The following is an 18802-nucleotide window of genomic DNA, read 5'->3' as shown; positions in this document are numbered from 1 at the left end:
CATAAGGCAGAAAATTACCGTTAATTGGTTCAAGAGCTTTTGGATAGCTATCAAAGGTTAGGATGTAGAATGTCCCTGAAAATTCACTTTCTTCATTCCCACTTGGAATTTTTCCCCGAGAATTTAGGAGCTGTAATTGACGAACAAGGGGAAGGATTCCAATAGGACATTCAAAAAGAGAGCAACGTTATCAAGGTAAATGGGGTCCTCATATGATGGGCGACTACTGCTGGTTTTTAGTTAGAGAAAGTGACTGGCACTACAAAAGGAAGAAATAATTCTAAGTACAAATGTTTTATTTTCATACTTTGTAAAGCAGTTTTGCATTTGATCCATTGTGAGTTATTGATATTTGTTTTTGTAGGTCAATATTAAATTTTTGTTTACTATCTTCAATAACGTTTAAAAGGCGTGGAAACTAAGAATTTTGTTGTATACCTTTGGAGTTAAAGATCAGTTTTTCAATGGGATTAATCTGGCGCAATTCCCGTTTCTGTATCACTATATGAACAGTGACATGAGACAAAAAATCTACTTTTTTAGGGAATTTCCCGAAAAATCCCTCTGGAATTTCCTTCTTATAAAAATGGCTGACATAGTGTATACATTATTGTAAAGTATGTGTCATTACAAATCAAATAAAGTATAAACCTTGCTTATATTGTAATTCCAGTGGAAGTTACATGTGATTTTTCTGCACCTATTGTATATGGTAAAATGGACAGTACATATAGATATATTTGTAGAAATATATTTATTTGTCAATGAAGAATGATGCGACTCAGATGAAACTTACAGCGTTTACTAAGTATGAATCAAGCTAACCTAGAATATAATTTATATGTTTATATGCCTAAGGGTACCCGAGCTAGAGGTACAAAAATGAAGAAAAAGGGAAATTTTGGGGGAAATTTCCCGAAAATCCCTCTGTCACGGGAAAACTGTGCGTGATTGGGAAAAAAATGGATTGCAGATTCGAATTCAGCGGTCAAAGTTCCTTAAAGATCAACATTCTTCATTCATGTGGCAAAAACCTTGTTGACTAGTGTTATTAGCTGCATTCCGCCAGTAGGGAAAAAGTTATGGGACTGTAAGTTTCAGAGCCTGTCGTACGAAAACCACACACAACTTAGCATTTGTCTTATTCCTCTTTGTATTGACAAGAGATAATGAACTCTAATGTATTTCCATCACAGAACATGATTTTTGACATAAGAAAATATGTATGAGAAGAATTGTCAGTGTTACCATCCATAGAAATTACAGTGTTGCCAGATTAAGAATACCTCGAAAAGCTTACAAGGAAATAGTACTCGATCGGGACTTGCGTTGCACAATACGGGTTATAAAGTATATTCCGAAAGAGCACCAATCATGAAGTGACCACGTTATTAGCTGCAGTCCGCCAGTAGGGCAAATTTATGGGGCTGCAAAGTGAACATGAGAGACTATGGCAAACAGAAGGAATATCCTGTTTCTGTGTGCAATAGCAAATGCGATTTGTTTGGTAAGGGGAGATAGCTATGTAAATGACAGTGTTAAGCCACACAATTGATATGAGGAGCAGACAATATCGAGTGATCCAAACAAAAACAGTTAGTACAATATGCACATCGGACGATAGCCAGCGACGCGCAGTGATAACACATTTCTGTGGTAAGGGAGTCAAAACAGTACTGAATTGGTGTCTGGAATTCTTCCTGTGCGATGTCCATCTATCCCGCTTGGATGATATATCACGGCGATGGATGATATATCACTGACAACATGAACCGAGTTTTACGATTCGTGATGCTCTTCATTTGTGTTGCCTATCTGTCGGTATGCCTCACGATAAATGGCCAACGAACAAACCGATGCGAACTCGAATGACATTTTCACTGGTTTATCGTGAGGTCTACTTTGCGAAGCACCTTCATACAAGTGTTCTCTTGGTAGCTTTTGCACTTCTGTTGAAATAATATTCTCGAATGTTAATACAAGTATAACTACTTTGATTCTTACAAACTAAATAACGTATTATGTAAAACGTTTTCTGTGCGAACAACGAAAACATGATGTCACAAAACACTCTTTGTTGTACTCACTCTTTCATTCGCTGCAAACCAAGCTTTTCGCGGTATTCTTATTCGGGCAACACTGTAATTTCTATGGATGGCAACACTGACAATTCTTCTCATACATATTTTCTTATGTGAAACATCATCTTCCGTGATGGGAATACGTTAGAGTTCATTATCTTTTGTCAATACAAAGAGGAACACGTCAAACGATAAGTTTTGTGTGGTTTTCGTATGCCAGGCTCTGAACTTCACAGTCCCATAACTTTTTCCCTACTGGTGGAATGCAGCTAATAATTTGGTAACTTACTAACTACCTGATGCTCTTTCAGTATATGTAACTCTTATTGCGCAATTCCAGTCTCGATATCGCGCCCCTTGCTTGTGAGAAGAGTCCGTTATCCGGAAAGCGGTATATTATACAAATATACGGAATCATTATGTTCACTACATAAATCTGCACGGAACATACGTTATCCATATGCTTCAGACTTTCCCCGATTAGATGTTACATCATGCCCTTGCAGGATGTATGACATCTAACAGTCTTCCGTATATCACATACGTATAAGTACGTTACATGCGCCAGTTGTATGTTACATGCGTATATCTGTATGTGAGATTCTGACCACCTATATACAGTTATTTCGTTCATACAGAAACTACGTTTATTCGAAACATCCCCATCAGGACCCTGCCGCCTATAGTCGGACAATTTGTCCATGCCGACCAGATGCCGCGGTCGGATTGCCGGCGCCGGACACCGGCGTCTTTCCACTCGATTTTCGACCGCGACGAGCAAAAAGAGATTCGTTCACCAAAAGAAAACAAAGAGAGTTAGAAGGTAATTTCTTCCTTTAAAATGCGAATTAGGGCTTATATTTCCCTCGTAAAAAGTTTTCTCGGAACAGTCGGCAGACAGTCGGACGACGACTGCAAAAAGAGACTGCCGGCAATTTCTTGAAAAACGACGTCGGCGAAAGATTCAATAACGCGTAGCAGCGGCAAAGAGTCGAATTTTGGAAAATGAATAGAGCCTGTATCTTCTTTAATGATGAAGTAAAAATTGAAACTGTCCGAAGGTTTTTCTTGTGGGTGGCCACTAATTCCATAAAACATGTCTTGTGAAAACGGATTCGGCAGAAAGTCGGCATACAGCGGACGGAACGACAGCGGCAAATGATAGTTGTAAAGACGTCGAAACGTTGACGGCGTGCCGACCATAAAAAAACGGTAACTGCATTGAAAGAAATGTAGTAAAGGGACTGCACATAAAGGGTATATGAGAAGTAAATACTTAAAATAAAATACAAGTTACGAGAGGATCCTTGACAAACATTTTGGAAGGAGACGGCAAACAGCGGACTGCGACCGCGGCAAATGTTGTCGGAAAGTCGCCGAAACGTTGACGGCGTGCCGACAAGTAAAGGAGCCGAAAGAAGGTCGGCAAACAGCGGATGGACCGACCTTGAAAAGATGCTTGTGTTTGGTGCATTTCAGTGTTTGGTTTCTACGAATATAGTAATGGGTGTAAGTAGGGGTAAAAGTGTGGAGAATGCAGGTGGACGCCGCCCCTCACTTCCAGGATATATATCCGTGGCATCCCCCTACTTTCTAACTTAATTACAATGTGCAAAGATAGGTAAGGGTAAATTCATGCGTCTCCACACGTTTTCAAATCCACTTTTACCCCTGGGTGCAACTAAACCTGTACCCTGGCAAAGGGTGCCGATTTCTCTGTAAATTTGGGGGAGGGGGCATCTACATGCAAAAGGCATACATAGGGATTTAAAGACTAATTGTATTCAAATTATACCGAATATTGTATATTCATAAATACAATGCGAGGAAGCCCACATGAGCCTTGGGGGGGGGCTAGGTCCTCCAGGATCGGCGCCCTTGACCCTGGTTTCAACAATACATACATGATGCATTAGTATCGGGGATTTTAAACTATTGCCCCACACTTTCGACCATAGCCGGACAAGCAGACAAGTGATCGCTCCGGCCACTTTTTTTTTCTTTTTTTAATACCAAAGTTACAACAAATGCAGAGACATTTTTGTTTTCAGTGTAGTATAAGAAAATGAATGCATTCAGAGACACAGGCGTGCAATTGCTAGTGAAAAATGTTTAACATTGTGGCCAGTATTTGAAGCTTGATTCATACACATAATCCCTAACGGCTGAGCTATACGGATAACATATTTTGCAGTATTATTATATATTAATTAGTTTATTTGACTACGTGAATAATTTTTCGAGTTAATTTTATATTCACCATCTATTTGCAGTAAATTGAACAGAATATCAAAAACTCTGCAGTATGGAAATGGAAAGTAGAATTCACATTAAGGGCGGTGGGATACTGTCATGACTCTTTATAACATTGTTCTGCTTTTATTCCAATTGTTTCATATTGTTCACAATTTTTAAAAACTCACGGAGCTCCTGTTCTACTGTGTTTTACAGGACTATAAAAGCTTTATATTTTACAGGACTATGAAGTGCTTTATATTTTTCAGGGTTAAAATTTTGTATTGATTTTAAGGTTAAGATTTTATGATGAACCCAGAAATGTGTCCCAGTATAAACCGTTGAACCGCTTAAGTTTGACGTGAAACAAATCCATTCCACAAAGCTAAATTATTTCCATTTTATAAAACTACACATTTTTCGTCTTTCTTTAAATGATACAGAAAGGTAGTAACATAATTTTATGGATTATTAAATAGACCCTCTACTGTACTTTTAGAAATCTGTTATGTTGCAGCCGAAATAATTTTTCAAATTTCAATTAGCAAATTACTATAGGAAATTAACGAATTACTATTTCGCATTGCAATGATAATCCTTTTCTATACTATTATTAACTAACGTTTCCAATTATTCATTCTGAATCATTCTAAACAATGCTTTTACCTTTCTGTATAAGACACCGTCCTCGGATTCATATTGAAAATAAGTACGTCACTTTATGTGGTTTTATAAACTAGAGAAAAATTTTGTTTTGTACATAAACGTTAGTTTCACATCGCTACGTTAAGTGGTTCAAAAATTATAAAGCGAGAACAATTCTGAATTGGGCATACAATTTTAACCTTCAGAAAGAAACACAATTTTAACCCTGGAAACTTTGTCAATATATGGACAACAAAGCAAAACAGGTTATAACAAATTGAGTCATGGTTATTTCAACTAATAAAGGAGGTTATATTAGACGAGATACCCGGTTACTAGAATTAACTTACCCTATTACATTAACCGAGTAAACGGGCTATTTCAATTAACTGAACAGGTTAAATTAACCGATCTACTTGGTTAAACATTTGCCCTACCTTATTACATTAATCGAGTAAATATGTTAAATTAACTAATTTAATTTGTTATATTAACCGATCTACTTGGTTATACTTTTGTCCTACCATATTACTTTAACCCAGTAAATGGGTTACTTTCAGTAATTGAATATCTTATATTAACCAAAATACTCGGTTACTGCAGTTGATGCACCTTGTTTCATTAACTGAGCAGTCGGTTATTCCAACATACTAACTAGGTTACCGGTTACAGGCTATGATTGATAGTGGTAACTATGTGATCGGTTAGCGTACCTCTGTGAGTTATTACACTGTAACCTAGCAATATTAACCTGTAACGAGAGGTTGCTATCACCTTCTATCGTTAACCTTTTTGGCTTAGCTGCTTGGACAGACGTCTCTGTTTTCCATATATTGACAAACTAACTTGGTTACTGTCCACCTTTTTCTTGTTTACTAGTAACTTTTTTTTGCGTGTAGACTCGGTTTGAATCTCTCCGCCACCATATACCTTTTATTACAGTATTTTTATTTATAATTTTTACTTCATTAATTTTTATTTAAATCTCATTTTCCATTGGGAGTGTGGCCCCTGTATTTTAAAAAAAATTTAGAAAATCATTGACCTTTAAAATTCTTTTTCCAATAGTTGATGTGAAAACGAGAACCTGAAAATACCGTATTCCGACGGATTGCTGCGGCTTTTTTTTTTCTCGAAGAAAGCGTTTGCAACTAGCAAATTTCGATTGCATAGAACAGTGTTGTTCCTAGTAGTCGTGATAGTGAAAAATGTGCTTTTAGGGGGAAAATGTACTGACTGTTATAAGTTTTTCACATTAGGCCCACATACATGTTAATTGAATTATTCTTAACGTTCATTATTAGCTGCTCAGTTGTTATTTTTAGGTCGCTTTTAAGCATTTGTAAGTCATTCACAGATACTTTCCCTCTATATAGCACTTAAATCGTACTGAGAATTGTAGAAATGTACTGCGTAAGTACCGAGTGCAACATTACTGGTGGGAATCCACCATGATTTTCATTGCAACTTTTCTGCTGTCTGTCGTCTGGTCGGAAAGGCAACTTTCCACCGGCGGCGCCGGGGCATTTTATGCGCCTTTCCGGTTGTTTGCCGACTGCTCGAAAGGACCTCTTTTCGATGTCAGCTTCTCAATTCTCCCATAGCCGGCATCCGACCTCTTGCCGCAGTCGAAAAGTAGCCCTTTGCCGTCTGGATATCAACTCTTCAAGAAGGCAAAATTTTCACCACCTTTTACAGTAGCTTTGCCTAAGTTTACCTCCGTGCTATGATTTCTCATGAAGGGCACAATTGCTAGTTTTGAAAGTATATAATACTTCCATGTCCCATTCAATTTCTTCTTTTTTGGCTGAGAGTACTGCAAAAAAGCAAAAAGGAACAAATTTTATACTGGGACATACAAAAAGGAAGTATTTTATACTTCAAGAACTTGCAAGGGTGCTCCTCGTCGAGAAATCATAGCATGGAGGAAGACTAAGACGAGACTAATGTAAAAGCTGATGAAAATTTTGCCTTCCTGAAGCGTTGATTTCCAGTTGGCAAAGGACCACTTTTCGACGGCGGCAAGAAGTGTGATGCCGCCTGTGGGGGAATCGGGAAGCCGACGTCGAAAAGAGGTCCATTCCAGCAGTCGCCAAACAGCCGGAAAGGTGCATAAAATGCGCCGGCGCCGCCGTCTAAAAGTTGCTTTGCCGAGCAGTCGGCAAACAGCCGGTAATGAGCATTAAATGCGCCGGCGCCGCCGTCGGAAAGTTGCCTTCCCGAGCAGTCGGCAAACAGCCGTAAAGGTGCAGTAAATGCGCCGGCGCCGCCGTCGAAAGGAGGCCGGCATAAGGAGTCGGCAGAGGGTCGGAAAGATGTCTTTCCGACTGTTTTGCCGACTCTGGCGGTCGGCAACAGTCGACAAAGGATCAGCAAAGTGGCATTTTTTTACGATTTTCGACCGCTTGCCGCCTCGGCAAAAGGTCGGCAATTTTGAACAAGTAGATCGTCGTGCCGCCGCGGACGGGTGCCGGCTGCCGACTGCGGCATCCTGATGGGGATGTATGCGGATAGTATGTATAAAATGTACTTTTTTCAGTTATACATTTGCTGTACCTTAAGTCCTAAAACTACATGATTTACACATGCAACCTACGCTTTTACGAAGGACACATACATTTTTCTCAGTGTACAATTTCACAATACGCCCTTGTGTCAATGTATAACCTATAAGAAATTTACAGCATTGAATGTAGAGTCTACTGAAAACATTTTGACACAGTAAGCTGACGCTTCTGATCGATGAAACAAACTTTTAAATTAAAGAAAAAAAATGATTGATTCTAATGACTGGACCAAGCCACATGTTCAGTTAAATATAACATATTTGGTGTTTTTTTTTAAATTAATTTAGTTATTTGTAAACAAATTAATTTAAGTTGTTGGCCAATGTAATGAATATTAGTGAATATTCTACGTTTGAACGAATCGTTGGATGATTAACAGTTAATGAAAGTATAATGAAACTAATTGTCGATCTGAAGTGAAGAGATTCAAATAAAAGCGTATAGATCTAATTAAATACTATTAACATTATTCCTCAATAATTTCTTAAAATTCACTTAAATTGGGAATAATATTAACAACGTGCTGTAGATCGGCGATTACGGGCGTGGAGGTAATTGCTGCCCCCAACATTTTAGCTTTACGCTATAACCTAATTACATGCCTCCTTACAATTAGTAGTGTTTTGTCCCCTTTTTTACTGTTCATACCCAATTTTCTCCACTGGTGTAATGCTCCATTTTATAACATTTATTATCTTAAACCGTCTGTCCATATATATATACCATAAAATTTACTTATTTTCCTCCAATTGTTTTAATGAACTAGAAACAACAAATATGTCCAGATGTTATCGCATCAAACTCCTATAACAATGTTAAAGTTGTTCGGTGCAGTTCTCCATTTTCCTGGAAACCACGAAGAACTGAACATGTGGCCCAGTTAAACGTCGCCCTCTCGACTTCCGGAATCGAGAAGAAGGAAAATAGTTTAGGTCGGTTCGTGGAAAGACATGCAGGATAATACGAAACAGAATATTTAAAATGCCATGTAAAAAAAATGCTGAAAAGAAGACATGACAAACAAATTTATTAACAAAGTTAATCATAAAATCATCTGAATTGTACACACAAATAGTGATGTTTTCCAAAATAATATATTATTGACTTTATCAACATATGCAATTTATCTATTGTTTTACAAATTTTTACACAATAGTGTTCAAATACTCAGATGAACTTCCAAATTTTATATATTCTACATTTCCGTGAATGAGTGTTATTACATAGAATTATTCAGGTAAGGTTCCGGTAAATATTATCAATTTCAAGTAGCAGTAGGTTAGGTTTGATCTTAAAGGATAGGATTCCCAAGTATTTAGCATAAATCCACCTAAGGAATTTCCAAAAGGTAAGTATCCCGTAGGTTTGCAGATGTGTTAGACGTGGCAGCTGTATTCAAAGTAACGAAGTGATCCCGGTACTTGTTAGAATATTATCCCTATTTCCAAAACTCATTCAATTTGTTTTCTTTTATTTATATATACTTATATTCCCTTTATTCTTATTAATACATTTTCTTTATTGTTTTATTTTACTTTTACTACTTTTTTTATCACGTAGCTTCATTTTTAGACACCTTAATTATCAAATTATTTTTTCCTTTTAGGGAATCAAAATCAACATTTTAGTACCAAGGATTATATTTTTAATACACACGTCATAATGACATCTTTTTCTTTATGAATATCTAAAGGATATATTTACAAACCATTACTACATTTGCAAACACATTGCTCCATTGCAAGAATATTCAGCCAGTTTATGAATAGTCTATGTAAATTTAAGTAGCATATGCATATTGAATAATTATAAGAAATTTTGAGTTGTGAGGCCAATCATTGATTACTAGAATTTTGTCATTGTCTCTGTATATTAATCAAGAGTGCATATTATCAGGTGGAACATGAAACTTCGGGAAGATTAGCTTCCCGAGCAACGATTACTTAGCTCATAGCCATTCTTCTATTTTCCTTTCCTCCTTCGAAATAAATAACAAATTTTTAATAGTTATAAAATTACCTGTTAGACTCTTCAGAACTATTTTATTATATTTTCTGCACTTTTATAATGTTAGCTTCAATAATTTTAAATTATCTTCAGCAAGTTTTCCTCTCTTCTTTCAGACGTTTTAAAACTTTTTCAGATCAATAATACAGATAAACATTAATTTAATACATTTTCTTCTTCTTTTAATCTTTGTTTCTAGGAATGATACGGACCACAAAACTAATTACCCACATCTAAATATTTAACACTAAACAATTAAAATTTTAAATTTATTTTTTCTTAAAATACAAATAAACAAAATTTAACTACAAAACACAAATTATAATATATGTAATGCACAGTATAGATTCAGAATACCGGGGCATTACAGTCTCCCTCTCGTCACAAATAAAATTTTACGAAGTAAAATTTTAAATTTTGTCAGCATTTATGATTTTTTCCATTCTTTTAATTCCTTTTCTTAATAATTTCTTACTTTTTGTTCTCATTTAGTGACTTTTCTTTGACAGTGGAATTACTCGGCCGATAACGACTCAGTATATCGGCTACAAAATTATTTCTTCCACTTATGTGTTCGAAACGTAAATCATACCGTTGTAGTTTCAGGATAATTCGAGTTGTTCGAGAGTCTAAATTTTTCAATGAAAACGCATGTGTAGAGGCATGATTATCACAGTGAACAACTGTTGGTCTCCCCAAGATGTAGTTAGAAAATCTGTCACATACAAATAGCACTGCAAGCAATTCGATGTGAAAAATACTCATGGATAACTCGTGTATCTTGAGTCGTCTGCTAGCATAAGAAATAACAGTTATATCTTCCGAATCATGTTGGTATTGTCCTAGATATCCTGCTACATTCTCTGAACATCCATCACTAAAGATATGGAATGGTAGATCAAAATTCGGCATTCCCAACGCTGGTGGTTCACTGGCTAGTTTTCTCAATTTGTCAAAACTTTCAAAAGCCTCTTCATTGAACTTAAATGGAACATCCTTTTTTAACAGTCGGAATAAAGGTGCCGTTAATTCAGAATAGTTTGATATGTGGCGATGACGCCAACCTACAATTCCAAGGAACGATTTTAGGTGTTTCTTTGTTCTCGGAACAGGAAAACATCTTATGGCCTCGTTTGACTTTGGATCAACTTTAATCTCGTGTCCATTTACCATATGGCCTAAAAATTTGATGTCCTTCTGTAGGAATTTGCACTTCTTGAAATTTAGTGAGAAACTGGCATCATTAAAGATTTTCATTACAGTGTTTAGATGCTCAAAGTGACTATCCATGTCTTGTGAAAAACATAGAATATCATCCAAGTATACTGTAATGAACGATCTGGTGTTCATACCGAAGAATTGATTCATTGTAGCCTGGAATATTGCTGGAGAGGATCGAAGACCCATCGGTAGAGCCTTCATACAGAATTTTCTACCAAGGTACACAAAACTAGTACATTCGTATGAGTCTGGATGAAGAGCAATACCATAATATCCGGCAGTACAATCGAACGAGGAGAACACCTTTGCACCCGACAATCTCGACAAAATATCTACAATAGGTTCAACTTGAACTTTTGGGGCTATTATATTCTTGTTTAGACCTCTTAGGTCTAACACTGGACGGACTCCACCAGACGTCTTTCTCACACAATGCATGGGATTGCGATAAGGTGAAGGTCGTTCTACTAAAATACCATACTTGATCCACTTTCCTAGCTCTTCCTCGAATTCCTTTCTCATTGCCTGAGGTACACTGTATAAGCTTCCCACAACTGGCTCCTGGTCCGTGAGAAGAATTCGATATGGTTCAGTTTCTATCTTCCTTGGATATTCGGTGAAAGGATGTCTATATGTCTCCAATAGCGTTATTATTCGAGTTTTATCATAATCATTCAAGTCCTGTCGATTATTTACTATATCTCTCAACTGTTCTGAAGATACGTTTGGTTCAGGATCTGTAAGTTGATTACCTTCCGTTAAATTTTGAAATTCGCTTTCCGGCTGATAGGATAGGTTAACATTTGGTATTGAAAGTCATAGAAAATTTGGTTTCTCTACGTTAATGCCGATTTGACTCCCGATTTGATCAGTTAAAGTAATCTCCTTTCGGCTTACATCAATAATACACTTATAATGGTTCATGAATGGACTTCCCAATAACAAATCTGGCTTCATGTTGCGTACGCTGCTGGGTAAAGCTTGATTAATTTTTTCCACACATTCTCTGATAATAAATTTACTTCAGCTCCAGAGTCAAATATGCACGTTAATGGGATGTTTCTTATGGATCTTCGTACCGTCGGAGATGGATAAAAGTAAGTTTCGTCCATACACTTCTGCCCCTCTTCCTCTTCTTCGATAAAAAAATGCACACTTGTAAATGTATATTTGTTGGAGAGGTCGTTTGTCTTATTGTTTCCTTAAAACTAGGAAAAGAATTTTGATCAACATCTAAGTTTTGTTTTACATTGTCATATTTCTCTATCAGTTTTTGTTTCTCCTCCTCAGAACAATTATATATCTTGAGATTCCTGATATTGTGTGTTCAAGCTGGTTCTCGCTTCAAATTTTCTAATACAGCATAATTTTTTAATAATTTCAACACTCGATAAGTCCCAACGTAGCAATGCAAATATGTTGCTGAGTTTTGGAAATAGGGATAAGATTCTAACAAGTACCGGGATCACTTCGTTACTTTGGATACAGCTGCCACGTCTAACACATCTGCAAACCTACTGGATACTTACCTTTTGGAAATTCCTTAGCTCGATTTATGCTAAATACTTCTCTCATGGGAATCCTATCCTTTTAAAATCAAACCTAACCTACTGCTACTTGAAATTGATAATATTTACCGGAACCTTACCTGAATAATTCTATGTAATAACACTCATTCACGGAAATGTAGAATATATAAAATTTGGAAGTTCATCTGAGTATTTGAACACTATTGTGTAAAAATTTGTAAAACAATAGATAAATTGCATATGTTGATAAAGTCAATAATATATTATTTTGGAAAACATCACTATTTGTGTGTACAATTCAGATGATTTTATGATTAACTTTGTTAATAAATTCATTATGTCATGTCTTCTTTTCAGCATTTTTTTACATGGCATTTTAAATATTCTGTTTCGTGTTACCCTGCATGTCTTTAAACGAACCGACCTAAACTATTTTCCTTCTTCTCGATTCCGCAAGTCGAGAGGGCGACGTTTAACTGGGCCACAGGTTCAGTTCTTCGTGGTTTCCAGGAAAATGGAGAACTGCACCGAACAACTTTAACATTGTTATAGGAGTTTGATGCGATAACATCTGGACATATTTGTTGTTTCTAGTTCATTAAAACAATTGGAGGAAAATAAGTAAATTTTATGGTATATATATATAGACAGACGGTTTAAGATAATAAATGTTATAAAATGGAGCATTACTGGAAAAGGTTTTTTTGGTGACCCAGCCAAGATGATGATGGTAATGATTACTGTAATTTTAGAATAATACTGATATGATGAGTTTTTGTGTTACTTGAGTTTGCTATCACAACTATGATACAATGAAATTTTAAGACAATTCATGTTGGCAAATTTACAATTATTAAAATGGGAGTACATCTGTTCACAATTTCACCATCTATGACATGACAAGGTAAGATTGCACGAAAGTGGACATTGTCAAAACTAAAATAAAGTTGTTATTGAAATTGTATTATACAATTCATTTTAGAGTTTTAATTGTGTTTATGAGAGTGAGGTGGAACAAAACGAAACGAAGGAGAAGAGATTCTTTCCAGCAGATAAAGTATAAATAAATAAATGTTGCATAGTGTTGAAGAGAACAGTGAAGTGAGTGTGACTGTTTACAAGTGTTGTAACCTAGTGTCGAGCGACACGGACGATGCAAGTGTTACTGAAAGGAAGTGTGATAAGATTATAGCGTGTGACGTCTGTAATCACTGGTATCACTTCAAATGTTTAAATGTTGATGAGACACAATTCGATTATCTAAGTAGACCAGAAGTGGAATGGATATGTGAATTTTGTAGGAAGAAAATGTCAGATTCCGAAAGTAGTGGATTGGAAGAGGACATTTCTGTAGTGAAAAATGGGAAATCTAATACGAATGAAGAAAAAGAGAAAGTCAAGATACAAAGAGACCTGTAACTAATATAGAAGGAAGAAAGAAAGAACATGAGAATAATATTGAAGATAAATCAATACTTAATCCAGACATAGAAGAGAAAGATAAATACGAAGGAGAAGGAAAAAGAAAGAATACAAAACATAAAATAGGAAAAATTAATGGCTCTCAAGAAGGAAAATATTTTGCTGGTACTTTCCATTACAAGCGAATAGATCTGTGCTTTTGCGCAACTATAATTGATTATGGAAAGTAAGATAAATTTAACGCTTTATTAAAAGTATTATTGTTATTTAGTATACTAAATATTAAATTTGTCTAAAAAGTTTGCAGGTGTATGTTATATGAGAACATGAGAAACTGCAAATAATAAAATGTGGAGTTATTACAAATGATTCTAGCTGTTTCATGAATTTGTCATAGATACGATATTTGGCATACTATTACGAAGCTTTACCATAATATAGACCATAACTTATTTAATTTCGAACTTATAGTAGTCAAATTCGGTCCAAACACTAGCTATTCACAACTCTCTATTCTCCAATTCAACTCAGATTAGGTTATTTTCAAACAACGTTAAACTGTTCTGAACGACTGGATTCTTAAATTTTCCTACATGTTGGTACAAACTTCCAACTGCTTATTAAAATTAAGTGACCTACCCAATCTTAGTTCAATTTTTTTTTCAAATGAAGTTTAAACTATTAACCCATTAAAGGCACTTTGAACCAAATCCATTCGTTCGTTTATTTTTTTTACTACATTCGTTTCACAATTTATTAACCAATTATTTGAAGCAATCTAAGTCGGAAGAGTTTCCATTTACTGGTTCAGAAAATAAACAGATTTGTTATATTTTAAATTTTCATTTTTCTCAGTGTAAAGATCCCGTCGAATTGTATGTTTTTAATACTGATAGTTCTTGTATTCATTGAATAAGACATATTTCAGTGTAAGAAAACGTAGTTATGAGGAATTAAGCAGAAAGTAAAAAGAAAAATGTAAACAAACTTGTAAGTTATACGAAACTGAAAACAATTAAATATCAACTTGTTTCGAAGCTCTAGTAGTAAAAATGACACTAAAATAACACACTATTAATTAAGAAGTTGTGTCAATTATTATACACTCTGTAAAGAAAAAATAGCGAAACGTCAATTCTCAAGCTAACTTACACAGAAAAGCATAGTTGCAGCCCGTTAGAAGAGGAATAGGAGGTAATGAAGTGTGGGATAGTTCATTTGCGTTACCTGTGAAACCTGTGGTGTACGACATCGCTTGCTAATTGTTTGTGTATCAGTAATATTTTCGCTAGATGGTACTGAGTGCGTCTCGTAAATTCTTGTAGTGAGAATTCTGCATTGTTTTTGTGATGTGTAGGCTGAGTTAAATAGTAGTTTATGATTTTTTTTGCTTTCTCATTGTTTGGACAAAGTCAAGTGGCAAAATTGTTGTTGTGCATCGTTGTTTGTGTGTGATATTGTTGCTACATTTGGACTGTAAACAAATAAGATGGGTAAGAAATATGACTTGTTGTGTGAACAAGAAATAATTCTTGCTTTGCGCAGCTAAGGCAAATCTCTAAGAGAATAGATGGAATACTGAAAATCCATCATTCTACGGCAGGAAAAGTAATTCACAAGTGGAAACAAGATAACATATCGTCACTTCGTTAACAGTGTGAAAGGAAAATCAAAGCATCACCCAGAGCAGATTGCTAAATGAAATCAACAGCACTGCAGATTTAAGGAGTGATTTCCCCAAAAATCGCTTCTGTAGTTTGACATGATCTTGGAAATGCAGTTACTCGTGCAACTGTATTGTCTTGACTGTATGAAGAGGATATTACAAAGAAGAAACCGCGTAGAAAGTCGGAACTGACAAAACACACAGGACTTCAACATGTAGTTTTCTGAGTCGATATACAAGTTGGACATACGAACTGCAAGCACGTCGTTTTCTTCGTTGAAAAGAAGTTTAGAATAATGGGAACCGATGATGGTGTGAAGTTGTGGATACGAACCAGCAAGAAACTTGACAAGGATTTTGTTCAAGAGATGCAAATATTAAGTTACTGAGTGATGCTATGGGCTTGGTTCACAGTTAAACACGTCAGAAAGACTGATATATGTGAAGGATCGTTTGATGCACGAAAATATCTTCCCATTCTGGTACGCAAAGTCCTGCAAACAACTAAAGATGACTTTTCTGAAGAAAATTTGGAGTACTACCTTCTTCAGGACGATAATGCTTCATGTCACCGAGCGAAAATAGTTAATCCGTGGTTCAAGAATATGACTATTTAGAGACTCATGTGGCCTACAAACTCACCTGAAATGAATCCAGTTGAAAATTTGTGGATCAATATGAGTAAAAGATTTAATAGACAACTATCTCAAATAGAATAGAATTCAAGGAACAGATAATCCGGGTGTTATTCCGTGAAATTGAGGTTACATTTCATTTTGCAATTACATTTTGCAATAGCCTTGTCACCAAAGGGCTCCGATGATTCGCCGCACTGCAGAAAGCCCATGGTGCACATAAAAAATACTAATTTGGTGTATGGTACTACCCGATGTTTGCACACAATATGGCTTACCTTTAAGAAATTCCATTTCTTGTTTTCTGCTATTGTTGTTGATCTTTTTCAGTTTTATGTATAACTTTTAATATAAACGATTTTGTTCAAAACACACATAGCCACTTATATATGGATATAAATTCACTAAATTCGTGTCAAAAGCCTGAAACTCTGTTGCAAATATTAAGAATGAACTGTTCATTAGGAATGTGCATTGTAATATTATCAGGAATTCGTGTAAAAAATCATATTGATTAAAGTATGTCGCGAAATCATACCCGAGCAAGTGTCGTTATTTTTTTCTTTACAAAGTGTATAAATTCTCCTGACAGTGATGGGCATACTACTTATAAACATAGTAAAACAATTACGTTGAGTTGCTTTTGAGTTTAACGTCCCTTTAAACAGTGAGACTATATGGGACGAGACCTATTGACCAACGTAGAATCCGAACCACATGAGCTCCCACAGGGAAGCGAACCCGGATCTCCCACACCAAACAAACGTACGCTAACCGTTTAGCCACAGAGGAGCTCAGTAAAATGATTGAGGTGTTTCTGAAAGAAATTATTTAAGGGTCAGGTATTCATTGTTATTTAATATTTTGTGGTAATAGACCGACCTTAAGTTAACATTTATCTGGGAAGAATTGATAGTAGCCACACCACAAAGGCTGAGAATTGCTTTAATGGCATACTACAAGTTAACATGAACTATTCTGAGTGTAATCCTATTTCCTGCAAATGGGTGTCATAGTTTTAGATATGTTCTGAGTCTACATAAGTTTCTCAAATAGGTGTTGGCACAGTTTCCATCATGACGAGATATAATAAAATGTTGAAAGATACTCAACATATTTGGTACCCTGGATTGCACTTGAACTTTTAAGGCTGAAAAACAAGCACACTAAGACGAGCGGTACAATTGTTGTGCTGTTTAGACATAGTATGTGAGCATTAATGGCGAAATAGGATTATTAGGTCTATTAAATTTAAATATATGTACAATCTGAGGTTTGAAATAATTCACAAAAAAAGAAACATTAGGCTATGTATTGTGGTTTATCACACTTTGTTTTTCACGAGTAATGTTAAGACTACGTGGAAAAAATAGTGAGTTTCTGAACCTATTTTGTTACTAGTTCTTGTAAAATTGAGAAGCTACTTAAAATAAGAAGCAGCAGGTGGTCGAAATAGCAAAAAGAAGAAGAAGAAGAAGAAGAAGAAGAAAAAGAAAAAATCAGAGAATTTTGATAGTCAAACGCATTTTTGTACTTGGTTTTATCAGGCAGATATCGAGATAGTATCTTGTTGGAGGTCAGGATTATTTCTTTTTATTCTTAAATATACCTAGTAGATACCTGTAGCCTCTATGCTCGTAATGGTTTCTTCTAAAAATATTGTACGGGTAGGGTGGGACAAAACAAAATATCAGAGAGCGGCATTTGAACATTATTTGGTAAAGGAGTGTTCTTCACAATAGTGAAATGTAATTTATCTTTGCTACTGGGGACATTTTTATTCATATTCGACCGGAGAGAACCAAGTGAACGAAACATTGCCCCCACTAACATTGCCCCCAGTCTGGAAGTAACATTTCCCTAATCTTCTTTCCCTTCTCTTCCTTTCTCACTCTTTCAGAAGTAGCATGACATTTTTAGTTTGGCGGGAATTGGTCACATGCTATTAAAAGCCAAGCTATGTTTCTTTTTTTGATATCAGAACATGAGCAACTCTAAAGGTGCGACTTCATTTTTATAACCATCTTGACCTCTGTGTGGGGGGACTAATTGTCAAATATTAAATTTAATGTTAAATTCGTAATCGAAATACATCATGTTCGATTAGATTGGGTTTGAATTTAGCGACCTCTTAAACATCGAGGCTATATGAGAAGTGAGATCCAAACTGCGCGAGCTTCTCCCGAGAATCGAACAGGATGTCCTGCGCCGGAGAAGTTTACGCTGACCATATAGCCACGGAGGAGCTCTCATCATTTGCGAATTCTGATTAGAAAATATTGGATTTAAATAGCTTTTTTCTCTATGCACTGAAAATTAATTATGAATTTTAAATAGGAAATAATATCTCGTTTCGTGAAATAGAAAATATTAATTTAGTCGAAATCATGAATTGTATAGAAAGACTGAAACTAGATTGGAATGATGATTTCTGGTGAGTCTACCAGCAAACCTCAGCAACGATTCGCGAGGACAACTCAAGAACAGATTCTCTCTTCTAAAAACAATAAGACCAGACCAGGGAGAAGGCCGTGGAAAGGGAAGAGACCACCTGCTGCTGGAAAACCCTTTCATCTGAGCCGCTTATACGCGCCTTATTTACGCTCGAAGTTAAAAGGAGCCAGACTTTTCTTGAGCGTATAAAAATTTGGGGCGTAAACTTACGCCAGGTCCCATACACTAACGTATTGACAGCTGCTAACAAGACTAGCGCATGACATTTTATGGCAACGTCGGAAAAATACGTCAATGTATGGTTACTTAACAGGTATTGAGAATACGTTTCATGTGGTCG

This window comes from Thermobia domestica, chromosome 4, assembly GCF_964235325.1.
Source record: "Thermobia domestica chromosome 4, izTheDome1.hap1.1, whole genome shotgun sequence".
In the NCBI taxonomy this organism is placed as follows: Eukaryota; Metazoa; Arthropoda; class Insecta; order Zygentoma; family Lepismatidae; genus Thermobia; species Thermobia domestica.
This window is presented reverse-complemented; position numbering follows the sequence as displayed.